Here is a 15,502-nt window from a genome sequence, read left to right on the forward strand (position 1 = left end):
CGCGGCTGACCGGCCACCTCGTGGCCGCGACAGAGAGGCATTCCAGCCAAAAGCTCAGCCTGCACCCCGACGCCATTCAAATAAAAAGGCATGGGGAAATACGCCAGACCTGCGAGACGTATTGGAGGACAAAGCAAAACATGCAAGATCGATCTACGGATAACGAGGGCGTGCCACTACGCGAGACGATAATCGTCACGCCGGATACAGTAAAAGTAAATCCGGTCGGGCCGAGCACAGCGGGCAAGACTCATTGGAGCTGCGTCGCGATATAGCCCAGTATAGAGGCACCGCACACCCCTTATGCTTCACAGACGAAGTAATGGATCATCAAATCCCAGAGGGTTTCAAACCCGTAAATATAGAATCATACGATGGCAACTTAGATCCTGCGGTATGGATCGAGGATTTCCTCCTGCATATCCACATGGCACGCGGTGATGATCTACACGCCATTAAATACCTCCCACTCAAACTCAAAGGACCAGCTCGGCATTGGCACAATAGCTTGCCAGCAGAGTCCATTGGCTGTTGGGAAGATCTGGAAGCCGCATTCCTCCACAACTTTCAGGGCACTTATGTGCGACCACCAGATGCCGATGACTTGAGCCACATAATTCAGCAGCCAGAGGAATCGGCTAGGCAATTCTGGACACTGTTCCTAACAAAGAAAAATCAAATCATCGACTGTCCGGATGCAGAGGCCCTAGCAGCTTTCAAGCACAACATCCGCGACGAGTGGCTAGCCCGGCACCTTGGTCAGGAAAAGCCGAAATCTATGGCAGCCCTCAGGACACTCATGACCCGCTTTTGTGCGGGAGAAGACAACTGGCTGGCTCGCAGTAATAACATATCAAAGAACCATGGTACTTCGGATACCAAGGATGACAATAGCAGGTCACGTCGCAACAAACATAAGCGCCGCATTAACAGCGACAATACCGAGGATACGACAGTCAATGCCGGATTCAAAGGCTCTAAACCCGGTCAGCGGAAAAAGCCATTCAAAAGAAGCACTCCGGGCCCGTCCAGTTTGGACCGTATACTCGATCGCTCGTGTCAAATACACGGCACCCCCGACAAGCCAGCCAACCACACCAACAGGGATTGTTGGGTGTTCAAGTAGGCCGGCAAGTTAATTGCCGAAAACAAAGATAAGGGGCCGCATAGCGATGACGAGGAGGATCCCCGGCAGCCTAATACCGGAGGACAGAAGAGGTCCCCCCCACAAGTGCGGACGGTAAACATGATATACGCAACCCACATCCCCAAGAGGCAGCGGAAGCGTGCGCTCAGGGACGTATATGTGTTGGAGCCAGTCGCCCCAAAGTTCAACCCATGGTCCTCCTGTCCGATCACCTTCGATCGTAGGGACCACCCCACCAGTATCCGTCATGGAGGATTCGCCGCACTGGTCCTAGACCCAATCATTGACGGATTTCACCTCACTCGAGTCCTTATGGATGGCGGCAGCAGCCTGAACCTGCTTTACCAAGACACAGTGCGCAAAATGGGTATAGACCCCTCAAGGATCAAACCCACAAAAACGACCTTTAAAGGTGTCATACCAGGTGTAGAGGCCCATTGCACAGGCTCGGTCACGCTGGAAGTGGTCTTCGGATCCCCGGATAACTTCCGAAGCGAGGAGTTAATCTTCGACATAGTCCCGTTCCGCAGTGGCTATCATGCACTGCTCGGGCGAACCGCATTTGCAAGATTCAATGCGGTACCGCATTATGCATATCTCAAGCTCAAGATGCCAGGACCTCGGGGGGTCATCACAGTCAATGGAAACACAGAGCGCTCTCTCCGCACAGAGGAGCACGCTGCGACCCTCGCAGCAGAAGCACAAAGCAGCCTCTTAAGGCAATCCACTAGTTCGGCGATTAAGGACCCGGACAACTTCAAGCGCGCCCGGAGTAATCGGCAACTGGACCGCCTGGCACGTTCCGAGCTCGCATAGCAATGCGGCCCCCACCCCGGTCCCAGCGAAACGGCGAAATCCGTACCACGCGTACATAATTACGCATTAAAAATACCATGGGCACATGTGGGAAGGGGGCACGACTACGGCACGCCCCAAGACGCGGCTTAAACCACACTAGGGGCTTCGCGCTTTGTTATTTTCTCTCTTTCAGGACATTAATCTCTGGAAACCCTGTCCGGCAGCATGATTGCCGAACACATGATGCAACAACCAAGGAGGCAGAAAGCTACATCACACCACGGAACTCCCAGGTGGATTACGATAACGAGTGAAATACTTGCTTTAATATTATTTCTCAGCTTGCCCTTGGAGGGGACATAGTCCTACTTTTTGCTTATCGCACTACCTGTATCATTCTGCTTTAACGCACGTTTTTGAATAAACAATGCATTGCCTTAAGGCTTTTATTGCATTCTTCTTATATATATATATATATATATATATATATATATATATATATGTTCATTCATGACATCAAGCACCCGTAAAGTCTGGTACGGCCAATACGCTAGGGGCTTAAGCATACCCCATAATATGGCGTGAGAAGTCCGAACACTTTTGACAGTGCGGCACCCCGAACTTATAGCATTATATGCATCAGCTCCAAATCATGTCTTGGGTCAATAGTTGGGTTTGCCCGGCTCCCATGTTTTGGTACCTTACGTTCCGCTATATCGGCTAAGGTAGCACTAGGAGAACTACTGCGATTGTGCCCCGGTTCTGCTGGGCTAAGCACCTCAGTGGAGAAAGCTAAAACTGACTGTCATGATAAGGCGAGAGACTGGTCGTTGTTCGAGAGGTTTTCGAGTCCTTAAAGACTTATGCCGCTTAGAGCAAGGAGTCGGCCCTGTCCGGCTTAAGGCATGTATCGCGCTCCGAGTTCGGCCTTCCGAATACTAGGGGCTTCACCGAAATTTAAAATTATAGAATTCTATGGCTAAGTGAGAGTGATAACGCATCATAGTCCGATTGCCTTGTTCGTTGTGCTGAGCACCTCCCTCGAAGGACCCAAAAATGGGAACAAGAGTGCTCAGGTTTATCCCGAACACCCCAGCACTCGGGGCATGGGGGCAGAAGCCGACGACTAGCCATCTCTCAGATTTGATAAACAGCCGAACAGAAGGTAATATTTTAAATTCAAACAAGCGTTGCATAGCGCATATGAACAAGTTTTCATAAATACAGGATTACACGAGCAAGTTTACTCAAATATTATATCTTTCATACACTCGTCCGCTATGAGACGGGCACCCTTCAGGACACCCTCATAGTACATCTCGGGGTGGTGATGCTCCTTGCCCTTCGGCGGCCCTTCCTTAATCAGCTTCACGACATCCAGCTTGGCCCATTGCACCTTCACACGGGCGAAGGCCCGGCGTGCACCTTCGATGTAGATGGACCGCTTGATGACTTCAAGCCGTGGGCAGGCATCGACAAGCCGCCTCACCAGACCAAAGTAGCTGTTGGGAAGGGCGTCGCCAGGCCACATCCGGACTATAAAGCCCTTCATGGCCTGTTCGGCCGCCTTGTGTAGCTCGACCAGCTGCTTTAGCTGGTCGCTCATAGGCACCGGGTGTTCGGTCCCAGTATACTAGGCCCAAAACAACTTCTCCGTCGAGCTTCCCTCCTCGGCCCAGTAAAATTTCGCGGCATCAGACACGCTGCGGGGAAAATCTGCGAATGCTCCTGGAGAGCTCCGGATTCGGGTAAGTAACAAGTAATTTACTTTCACATGCTTGCTTTGCATATAGAATGCCTTACCCGCCGCTATCTTCTTCATCGCATCAATCTCCTGGAGGGCCTTTTGGGCTTCGGCCTTGGCATTCTTTGCGCTCTCGAGGGCCGCAGCAAGCTCAGACTCTCGCGTCTTCAAGTCAAGCTCCAACGCCTCGTGCTTCGTCACGAGAGTGTGGAGCTCTTGCTGCACCTCGCCCACTCGAGCCTCCTGCCTTTCCCGCTCAGTGCGCTCCTTGGCCGCTTTGTTTTCGGCCTCGGATAGCGCTTGCTTCAGGGTCACCACCTCGGTCGTGGCCCCTGGCAAATTTACGATGATCCTGTCATTTTGCAATCGCATTCTTTTTATATATCCATAGACTAGGTACTACTTACCTTTGTTCTCCTCGAGCTGCCTCTTAGCAAGGCCGAGCTCTTTCTGGGACCCTTCGAGGTCCTGCTTTAATACGGTGACCTCCGTAGTCAGTGCGGCAGAGGTCAGCAGCAAAGCCTGCATACGCATACATACATACTTATATTAGACTCCTGCGATATTGTTCGATCCTCTATTCGGCTTTTCTTTCTGAACACCGAACAGAGCATCAGGGGCTACAGTCTATGCGGTAATATTTTTTGTATATTTTAAATACTTACCTCAAAGCCTATTAGAAGGCTGGCATAGGCTTCAGTCAGTCCGCTCTTGGCGGACTAAACCTTCTGGACCACCGCACTCATAATAGTGCGGTGCTCCTTGTCGATGGAAGCGCCGCGAAGCGCTCCCAGCAGATTGTCCGGTGCCTCTGGATGGACAGAGGTCACCGGCACAAGCGTCTTGCCCCTCTTGGAAGGAGGCCGCCTGCCCAAGTCCGAAACCACTGGAGGTTCCGGCGCGGTGTTTGGCTGAGGGCCGAACTCGGAGCCCTTGGGGGCCTTGCTCCCGGAGTCCGGAAGGTCGCTTTGAGGCCCTCTGGGACTGTGTCCCCTCGACCCGGTGCCTCTTGAGACAACACCTCGGCGTTGTCCATAGGGTAAGGGGAGGTGGCGGTCGGAAGTGGATCGCTATCCATATCCGACGAGTCTAGGGAGCCGTCCGACGAAGATACGTCGATATGGGCTTGGGGCGGTCTGCATAATCACAATTCGGCGTTGGGAGAAGCAGTGCGACAAAGGAATGCTATGAGTTACTCTGGTATCCGAATACTTACGACTTCGCCAGGGGCTTGGCCCTGAGCAGCCACTCGTCTTCGCCTCTAGCGGCGGTGGTGGAACTGTCCGGAAGGAGAGTCCTTCCCTTCTTGGACCCTTCGCCCCCCCCAGTTGGGGCGGCCTTCCTTTTCTTGTCTCCCCCGACTGGAGGGGGAGCCTCTTCATCTTCCTCCTCGTCTTCGTGGGAGGAGTGCGCCGAGGAGTCAACGGACGATGAGTCTGATATCACCTGGCGCCGGGAACTCTTTCGGGTTCCCTTGGCCTTCTTGGTCTTCTCCGGCACCTTGTAAGGAGCCGGAGTCAGCATCTCCGTCAGGAGAGCATCCGCATTGCCTTCGGGCAGAGGGGCCGGATAGTTGATCTGCTCCGATGCCTCCACCCAGTCCTGTCAAAGGCATGGGAGCTCAGACCTTGCACATGGTTAAGCTAGGAGAAATAAATATCCTACTGGATGTATAGAACTTACCGAATGCGCTCGCCGCTTCGCGCTTAGTCCGCGGTCCTCTGTGAGAGAGGGAGGGACCTCGGCGCCCTGGAACAGCACCCTCCAGACGTCCTTGTGCATCGTGTCGAAGAGCTCGCTCAGATTTTGGTGCTGGGCCAGGTCGAACTCCCACAAGTTGAAGTCCCGTTGTTGACACGGGAGGATCCGGGGGATGAGCATGACCTGGACTATGTTGACAAGCTTGAGTTTCTTGCTTGCCATGTTCCGGATACATTTCTGGAGTCGTGTAGGGAATCTGGATCAGAACTCGGGGGCAGTCACCCAGTTGGTGTCGCGCGGCTCGGTGATGTAGAACCACGCCGATTGCCACCCCTTTATGGTCTCCACGAAGGAGCCTTCGAGCCATATAACATTGGGCATCTTGCCCACCATGGCTCCGCCGCATTCTGCTTGTTAGCCGCCCACCACCTTCGGCTTAATATTGAAGGTCTTCAGCCACAGACCGAAGTGGGGGCGGATGAGGAGAAAGGCCTCAAGACGACGATGAACACTGAAATGTTGAGGATGAAGTTCGGGGCCAGATCATGAAAGTCCAGCCCGTAGTAGAACATGAGACCACGGACGAATGGATGAAGGGGAAACCCCAGTCCGCGGAGGAAGTGGTGGAGGAAAACTACCCTCTCATGAGGTTTCGGGGTAGGGACGATCTGCCCCGCAGCGGGCAGCCGATGCGCGATATTTGCGGCTAAGTATCCGGCTCTGCGCAGCTTTTTGATGTGTTCCTCCGTAACGGAGGAAGCCATCCACTTCCCTCCCGCTCCGCACATGTTTGGAGGAGGTTGAGGAGAAAGATGCGGACTTGGGCGTTGGGGCTTGAGTGCGTAAGAACGGATGAGCAAGGAGGAAGAAGGCGTGGGTAGAGAAAGGTTAAACCTTATCCCTTTATAAGGGCGGCCGAAACTGTGCGCCCCCACTAGCCTGGTAAAACTCGCTTATCCCCCAAGCGTCGTAATCGATGGCGCGGTTGAGTTACCCACGCCCGTATTGATGAGAATCCCGTGATAAGGGGAACAAGATCTCTGCTTTGACAAGACGTGTCAAGAAACTGCCTTGCGTTATGTGCGGGGCTAGTTAAAGGAAACGGTTCGAATAATCACCGGGCCATGATAAAAACTCACGTTGACAAAATGAGTCAGCAGATTAGATTTCTGAAAATATTATTCTCTCTATGATGGTATGTGGAACTTATTTTGTAGGGTCGGACACTATCCTTGTATTCAGATTCTTCCGGGGTGTATTCGGTGGAGGAACCCGCCTTGCAATGCTGAAGACAACACTGCGCGCCGGACTCATCGTCATTGAAGCCTGGTTCAGGGGCTACTGAGGGAGTCCGGGATTAGGGGGTCTCCGGACAGCCGGACTCTATCCTTTGGCTGGACTGTTGGACTATGAAGATACAAGATTGAAGACTTCGTCTCGTGTCCGGATGGGACTCTACTTGGCGTGGAAGGCAAGCTAGGCAATACGGATATGTATATCTCCTCCTTTGTAACCGACCTTGTGTAACCCTAGCCCCCTCCGGTGTCTATATAAACCGGAGGGTTTTAGTCCGTAGGACGACAACAATCATACCATAGGCTAGCTTTTAGGGTTTAGCCTCTTCGATCTCGTGATAGATCAACTCTTGTAATACTTATATCATCAAGAATAAATTAAGAAGGACATAGGGTTTTACCTCCATCGAGACGGCCCAAATCTGGGTAAAACATCGTGTCCCCTGCCTCCTGTTACCATCCGCCTTAGACGCACAGTTCGGGACCCCCTACCCGAGATCCGCCGGTTTTGACACCGACAGCACCCCTGAAAAAAAAACAAGCTCGTTGTGATCACCCCACATACTAGTAAGATGCATCTGAAGATCTTCATTATATATATACTCGAAGCAGAGCAGCCTTTCTCGCACCTTTGAAATAAGGATTTTCTCCCCTTCCCTTGTGCGTTGGCACAGTACCATACTATGTTGATGGTGCTTAAGTTTCATCAGGGAATTAATCGCATCCAAAATACCAGTAAGATGTGTCTCTATGATTATAACTCCCAAACTGAATACATATGCCTTTATGGAGACTATGTTTATGTATTCTGGTGTCATATATCCACTCTGGAGGTAGTCTCTACTACCCCTGAGTATCTCGATTATTACAACACCCAAGCTAGATACATCTGCCTTGGTGGAGAGTATGTCTATGTATTCTGGTGCCATATATTTACTCTAGGGATAGTCTGTGAATATCTCGATGATTATAACACCCAATCTGAATACATGTGTCTTGATGGAGACTATGCCTCGGACCAATTATTCGGGTGCCATACATCCCCTGTAGTAGTACACTTTAAAAGTTTAGAGGCATCGCAAGAAGAAACAGAAGATGCTATAACAGAAGGCGTAGCTTGCTGTGTTCCAAGACGATTTTGAGTGATGATTCGGGATTGCTTGCCACCAGAGATCATTGACAACCCAAAATCCGTAATCTTAGGCACCATAGCATAGTAGCATCCATCAATATGTTTTTGGGTTTCAGGTCCAGATGAACAATAAGGCACTCATCGAGAATGTACTTTAAACCCACACAAATTCCCCCGATTGCTTCATATCTCATGTAACACTTCAGGTCTGAAGTTTCATCTATTAATTGATAAACAAGGAAACAAAAAATCTAAAACCATTAGATGATTACACCTGTGGTGTCGTAACAAAACCACCTCACCCTGAAATAGATTTAAGGCAGCGTTGTAATAAAGTAAACTTCAGAGAAAGGTACAATAAACATAAAAGGAATAACCAGCATGTAATTTTTCATAATCTTACCGCCCATATGCTTGTCTAGGCTTCCATCACATCCATCCTCAAAGCAGAGCAAGCTTGCTGGTATTTCAGCAAAAAAAGAACTCTAACGACTTCTTTGCAGGTATACCGCTTCCCAACTTAATTCAGGACAATAACCTACAAAGTGCACTAGGTTTTGGTGCTTGATCCTCATTTAAGGTACTTGACCTCGTTCCACAACTTCTCTCCCAGCTTATGCAAGCCATAGAGCTTCTTCAGACTTCACAACAACAAATTTCCCACTCGGAACCTAGAACTCCCCGCAATTGAAGTCAAATATCTGTTCATAAGTCATAACACACATCAAAGCAATATCTACAAGAATTGAGAGCCAGCTAGAGACGCAGTACCACGGAAGAACGTAACACGAACCTGGTTTAAGCTGAGGCCTGAAGACCCCTCTGGCCTTGTATTGAATGCTTTGGCTCCCAGATCCAGAAAGGTGGATGGAGCTTGGTAAACGCCTAGGGAGCAGCGATCTTGTCCCTCCAATAAACAAACATCGCATCCTGCCAAATCGCCTTGGAAGCAATGCATGCATCACTATGAGGGCTAGTTTGGTTGTTGGGGATGAAAAATCCTTGGTGGTAAGCCTCTGATGTGGGATTTCCCTACCCATACGGGATCCCCTCCCACTATGGTAAAATACACCTTGCCATTTGGACACGAAGGGGGAGGGAAGATAAATCCCCGCAGGCAATGCTAGAAGGGGACATGCCCATCAAATAGGACAGAATGTGTAAAAGAAAATTTATCATTAGAATAAATAATCACCACAAATAACTTCATTTTTTGTCACAATATTGTCATATAAATACCAGAATAATGTTTGTCCCTCTTTTCTAAAAAAGTTCAGGAAATTTGGGACTAAAATTTAGTACAGAAATTTGAATGAAATAAAAACTAAATACACACTTCACAAAATATGATAAAGTTCGACAAATAGTGCAACACCAATGATAAATATAGTTTGTTGACTATGTCTCAAAAGAGAAAATGGTAATCATGGTTACACGTTCAGCAAGAAACAATACTCTGTTCCACTAAAAACATCACAATTATGTGAACTATATCCATACTGAACTAGGAATAACTTCCACCATCAAATTTTTGAACATTTCCATCGAGTTGTGGCAAGGAACCTCCATCGCAAATAAGTATTGAATTTTCAAGCATCAGTATAAGCCTGGACTTTTCTGTCCTAGTGGTTACACAAATCTGACATTTGACCCCTTCTCTACTGAATAGAAAGAAAGCCACACATACCAACCCAAGAGGGTTATTCGAGCATGGAAAAATGCTGCTGATCCACCAGCCAGTTCGCTTATCCTTTTCAGATAAGAACTGTGAATAAACTCATATGTAACTTAGAAAATAAAGCATCTTTGGGCACACATTTTCGCACTATAGGCATGGTAGTTTTTCTTCATTGCAGAATGTAAAAGATATGTACTTTATAAAAATAAAAAGTATATCAACCAGCTATAAGAACAAAATGCAAAGCTTCAAATTAGTTTCAACCGAGAACCAACTCGGATCATTATCCGGCAATGTTATTTTTAATCTGGACAAGCATACCATATTTTGTATAGTAAACCGAATCATGTATGCTTGCTGGCATAGGGGAATTGGACTGCCGCAGATCCTTGGTTGGCATGTTTCACCGAGGCAGACGACGCAATCAGAAACTCAGAAAAGAAATTAGGTATAGCTGATGCTTTGTTGATGTTTTCTCCTTCTGAATTTTATTCTCCTGTAGAATGCTGAGCTTACTGATGTATAAAAGATCTTGATGAACACTACGTGAATAAAAACATGTGTGTTCTCCTGCCTTTGTGACCTTTGCAATCAACAACTTAACATGAACAGAGCATGCGATTTAGTAATGTTGCTTATGTTCAGAATGTAAAACTGAACGTGCAAGACTGTCATCAGGATGTAATTGAGGCTCAAACTGGCAAATAATTGTCTCTAGCCCTGAATTTGTTTGATTATCTACATCCCAGGTTTGGTAACAAGACACATGCACAAGCTTTTGCTCAGTTTTAAGAATTGTCACACATCCATACAAAGAACAGACCAAATTAAATATCGAAGAATCTAACATTTTTTCAAATGTGTGGCTCTTTTAGTCAGTTTTAAAAGAATGGCGTGTGTTCTATCTTTGATACAGTAAAAAATTGCATGCTATGTACAGCAAGTTAAAAAGCACAAGTTATACAGTAGCCTCAAGCAGAGCAAGTGTACAACAAGTTGATAAATTAATGCTTAGTCATGGCATTTGATTTCACAAGAAAAGAATGCTCAGTCATGTAAGGTGCAATGTTGTGTACACTTTGTAATTCTACAATAATTTGTAGTGCACTGTGGCTAGAAGCCAGAGTACTCTTGAAGCTACAAACTATGCAACAAGCCTGGAACTCCAACAACAAGAAGTAGAGTTGAGTTCCTAGCCATCAGACAAGACTGAAACTCCCAGCATTTGCCTCTTAAATTTGTATATAGAGTGAAAATTCCCAGCAGGGTAGATAGACATATGCTACTGTTTAGAATTGCATGATAAATTGCAAGATGTTGAAGCTTAATTAGCTTCACATGGATAACATAAAAGAGTTGGGCATTTAATTAGTTATGTACTAGGCCAGACAATCCAATATCCAGGCAAATGATGATAAGAAACCAAGAGCTGTGATGCCAGTGATTTTCTTCTTCACATTACCTATGTAGCTAAATAGATGTACTGCCCATGGAGTAATATGCTACTACGTCTGTCTCATCATCAATCATGATTCCTCGGCACCATAATATTCATCCAACCAACTGTTAATTGGAGTAGCTAACGGTCCTAGTAGTACAAAAAATATGAACAACTAGATGAACCAACTGACCCACTGTTCTGGTGCATATATATTTCTTTAGTGCGTAGCGGTAGTTTCAGTACTACCCCATAAATACCATCCTTTTTCTCTGGCCTGTCCTGGAAATATATTTATGTCCTAAATTTTCTTTAATGGTAATTCTAACAAATAATGCAGGACTGGAACATGGTCGAATACAGAGTCTTATGCAAGTTATTACAATCAGTATGATGTAGTCAAGGTCATCCAAGTACTTACCCTTTCAGATGCATATACAGCTATATGTAGGAAAATAACAGAGTACTGGCCATACCTGCTAGATGTATTTCAGAACGAGAGGTTAAAATAGGTAAAAAAATACTGATGCAAGCTATGCTCTACAACAAGTGCAGAGCAGCTACATAAGAAAAATACATGCTCTTATGGAATTGGTGGTTCAAGATCAGGGACAGTGAAGGCATGAATCAGATTAGATGAATACGTCCGCGAAACCGTCGTTGTCGCCGTCGCCGGAGGGGATAGGAGCTTGGGGAGGAGGGAAGATCCGGGGAAGGAGAACAGTGACGGACGCGGTCCGTCGCCATCGCTGGAGAGGCGGAGCTTGGATCCTCAGCACCGGAAGGAGGGGGTCGGGGGCATCGCTTCTGTCACCGGCGGAGGAACTTGGAGGTGGTCGGGGGTACTGGATCTTGGTCCACGGCGCTGTCGTTCGCTCATCTCGCTCGAGCCATGGGTATCCTCCGCGTGGAAAGGACATGGGTCGACAAGGGTTACCCCGAGAACGATGTAGTTGATAACCCACAAGTATAGGGGATCGCAACAGTTTTCGAGGGTAGAGTATTCAACCTAAATTTATTGATTTGACACAAGGGGAGCCAAAGAATATTCTCGAGTATTAACAGTTGAGTTGTCAATTCAAACGCACCTGAAAGACTTAATATCCACAACAAAGTATTTTGTAGCAAAGTAATATGATAGTAGTGGTAACGGTGGCAAAAGAAAAGTAACTAAGTACAGATCAATATATGAAAAGCTCGTAGGCATTGGGTCAGTGATGGAGAATTATGTCGGATGCAATTCCTCATGCAAAAGTTATAACCTAGGGTGACACAGAACTAGCTCCAGTTCATCAATGTAATGTAGGCACGTATTCCGAATATAGTCATACATGCTTATGCAAAAGAACTTGTATGACATCTTTTGTCCTACCCTCCCGTGGCAGTGGGGAAGTATTGGAAGCTAAGGGATATTAAGGCCTCCTTTTAATAGAGTATCAGACCAAAGCATTAATACTTAGTGAATACATGAACTCCTCAAACTAAGATCATCACCAGTAACTATCCCAATTATTCTCACTTCGGGGTTAACGGATCATAACACATAATAGGTCACTATTGACTTGCAAGATAGGATCAAGAACTCACATATATTCATGAAAACATAATAGGTTCAGATCTGGAATCATGGCACTCGAGCCCTAGTGACAAGCATTAAGCATAGCAAAGTCATGGTAACATCAATCTCAGAACATAATGGATACTAGAGATCAAATCCTAACAAAACTAACTCGATTACATGATAAATCTCATCCAACCCATCACCGTCCAGCAAGCCTATGATGGAATTACTCACGCACGGCGGTGAGCATCATGAAATTGGTGATGGAGGAAGGTTGATGATGACGATGGCGACGGATCCCCCTCTCCGGAGCCCTAGATCAGCCCTTCCGAGAGAGATTAGGGCTTGGCGGTGGCTCCGTATCATAAAACGTGATGAGTCCTTCTCCCTGATTTTTTTCTCCCTGAACGTGAATATATGGAGTCAGGATGGACGTGATGGAGCATCAGGGGCCCCACGAGGTAGGGGGGCGCGCCCAGGGGGGCGCGCCCCCACCCTCGTGGACAGGGTGTGGGCCCCCTGGTCTTGATTCTTTCGCTAGTATTTCTTATATATTCCAAAAATATTCTCTGTTAATTTTCAGGTCATTCCGAGAACTTTTATTTCTGCACAAAAATAACACCATGACAATTCTGCTGAAAACAACGTCAGTCCGGGTTAGTTCCATTCAAATCATGCAAGTTAGAGTCCAAAACAAGGGCAAAAGTATTTGGAAAAGTAGATACGATGGAGACGTATCAACTCCCCCAAGCTTAAACCTTTGCTTGTCCTGAAGAAATTCAGTTGACAAACTGAAAGTGATAAAGAAAAACTTTTGCAAACTCTGTTTGCTCTTGTTGTTGCAAATATGTAAAGCAAGCATTCAAGTTTTCAGCAAAGATTATGAACTAACCATATTCACAATAACACTTAGGTCTCATATTTACTCATATCAATGTCATAATCAACTAGCGAGCAATAATAATAAATCTCGGATGACAACACTTTCTCAAAGCAATCATAATATGATATAACAAGATGGTATCTTGCTAGCACTTTCTGAGACCACAAAACATAAATGCAGAGCACCTCTGAAGATCAAGGACTGACTAAACATTGTAATTCATGGTAAGAGATCTAGTCATAGTCATACTCAATGTAAACTAATAATAATGGATGCAAATGGCGGCGGTGCTCTCCAACTGGTGCTTTTTAATAAGAGGATGATGCTCAACATAAAAGTAAATAGATAGGCCCTTCGCAGAGGGAAATAGGGATTTGTAGAGGTACCAGAGCTCGATTATGAAATAGAGATAAATAATATTTTGAGTGGCATACTTTCATTGTCAACATAACAACCGAGAGATCTCGATATCTTCCATGCTACACACATTATAGACGGTTCCCAAACAGAATGGTAAAGTTTATACTCCCCTTACCACCAACATTCATCAATCCATGGCTTGTCCGAAACAACGGGTACCTTCAACTAACAACAATCCCGGGGGAGTTTTGTTTGCAATTATTTTGATTTAATTTGAGCATGGGACTGGGCATCCCGGTGACCAGCCATTTTCTCGTGAGTGAGGAGCGGAGTCCACTCCTCTTGAGAATAACCCGCCTAGCATGGAAGATACAGACAACCCTAGTTGATACATGAGCTATTCGAGCATACAAAACAGAATTTCATTTAAAGGTTTAGAGTTTGGCACATACAAATTTACTTGGAACACCAGGTAGATACCGCATATAGGAAGGTATTGTGGACTCATATGGAATAACTTTGGGGTTTATGGAAGTGGATGCACAAGCAGTATTCCCGCTTAGTACAAGTGAAGGCTAGACAAAGACTGGAAAGCGACCAACTAGAGAGCGACAACAGTCATGAACATGCATTAAGATTAATAAACATTGAGTGCAAGTATGAGTAGGATATAATCCACCATGAACATAAATATCGTGTCGGCTATGTTGATTTTGTTTCAACTACATGTGTGAACATGTGCCAAGTCAAGCCAGTTGAATCATTCAAAGGAGGATACCACCCTATCATACCACATCACAACCATTTTAATAGCATGTTGGCACGCAAGGTAAACCATTATAAGTTCCTAGCTAATTAAGCATGGCATAAGCAACTATAATCTCTAATTGTCATTGCAAACATGTTCCATTCATAATAGGCCGAATCAGGAACGATGAACTAATCATATTTACAAAAATAAGAGAGGTCGAGTTCATACCAGCTTTTCTCATCTCAACCAGTTCATCATATATCGTCATTATTGCCTTTCACTTGCACGGCCGAACGGTGTGATAATAATAATAGTGCACGTGCATTGGACTAAGCTGGAATCTGCAAGCATTTAATACAAAGGAGAAGACAAGGTAATATGGGCTCTTTGTTAAATCAACAATAATGCATATAAGAGCCATTTCAACATTTTAATTATGGTCTTCTCATCTCGACTCCCAAAGAAAAGAAAAGAGATAAAACTATTTACACGGGAAAGCTCCCAACAAGCAAAAGAAGAACGAGAAATATTTTTGGGTTTTCTTTTTAATTACTACTACTACAGGCATGGAAAGTAAACTAGTTAAAGGCTACAAATAATTTTGTTTGGTTTTTATTAAGGTTATTCAAACACACAAGAAGAAAGCGAGAAAAAGAAAAATAAACTAGCATGGATATTACAATGAAAAAGTATGAGCACCGACAACTAGAATGAGTGTGTGAACATGAATGTAATGTCGGTGGGAAATACGTACTCCCCAAGCTTAGGCTTTTGGCCTAAGTTGTTCTATGCCCATGGATCAAAGTGGCCCTCTCCGGTGTATGGAGGACTGTCCTCTGGGTGCCACTGATTGGCGATCTCTTCCAGATCCCATTGATAAACAGACTGACGGTAACGATCAAGTGGTGGCTCCGGCTCCGGCTCTGGAGCTAATGTCTGGCTCCGGTATGCAATGGCCTCCGGCAAAACAATGTACGTGCCTGAAAATATGTTGAACAAAGAGGGAGCAGGCAA

The sequence above is a fragment of the Triticum urartu genome, chromosome 5A (assembly GCF_056163025.1).
Source record: "Triticum urartu cultivar PI428250 chromosome 5A, HENAU_Tu73, whole genome shotgun sequence".
Lineage (NCBI taxonomy): Eukaryota > Viridiplantae > Streptophyta > Magnoliopsida > Poales > Poaceae > Triticum > Triticum urartu.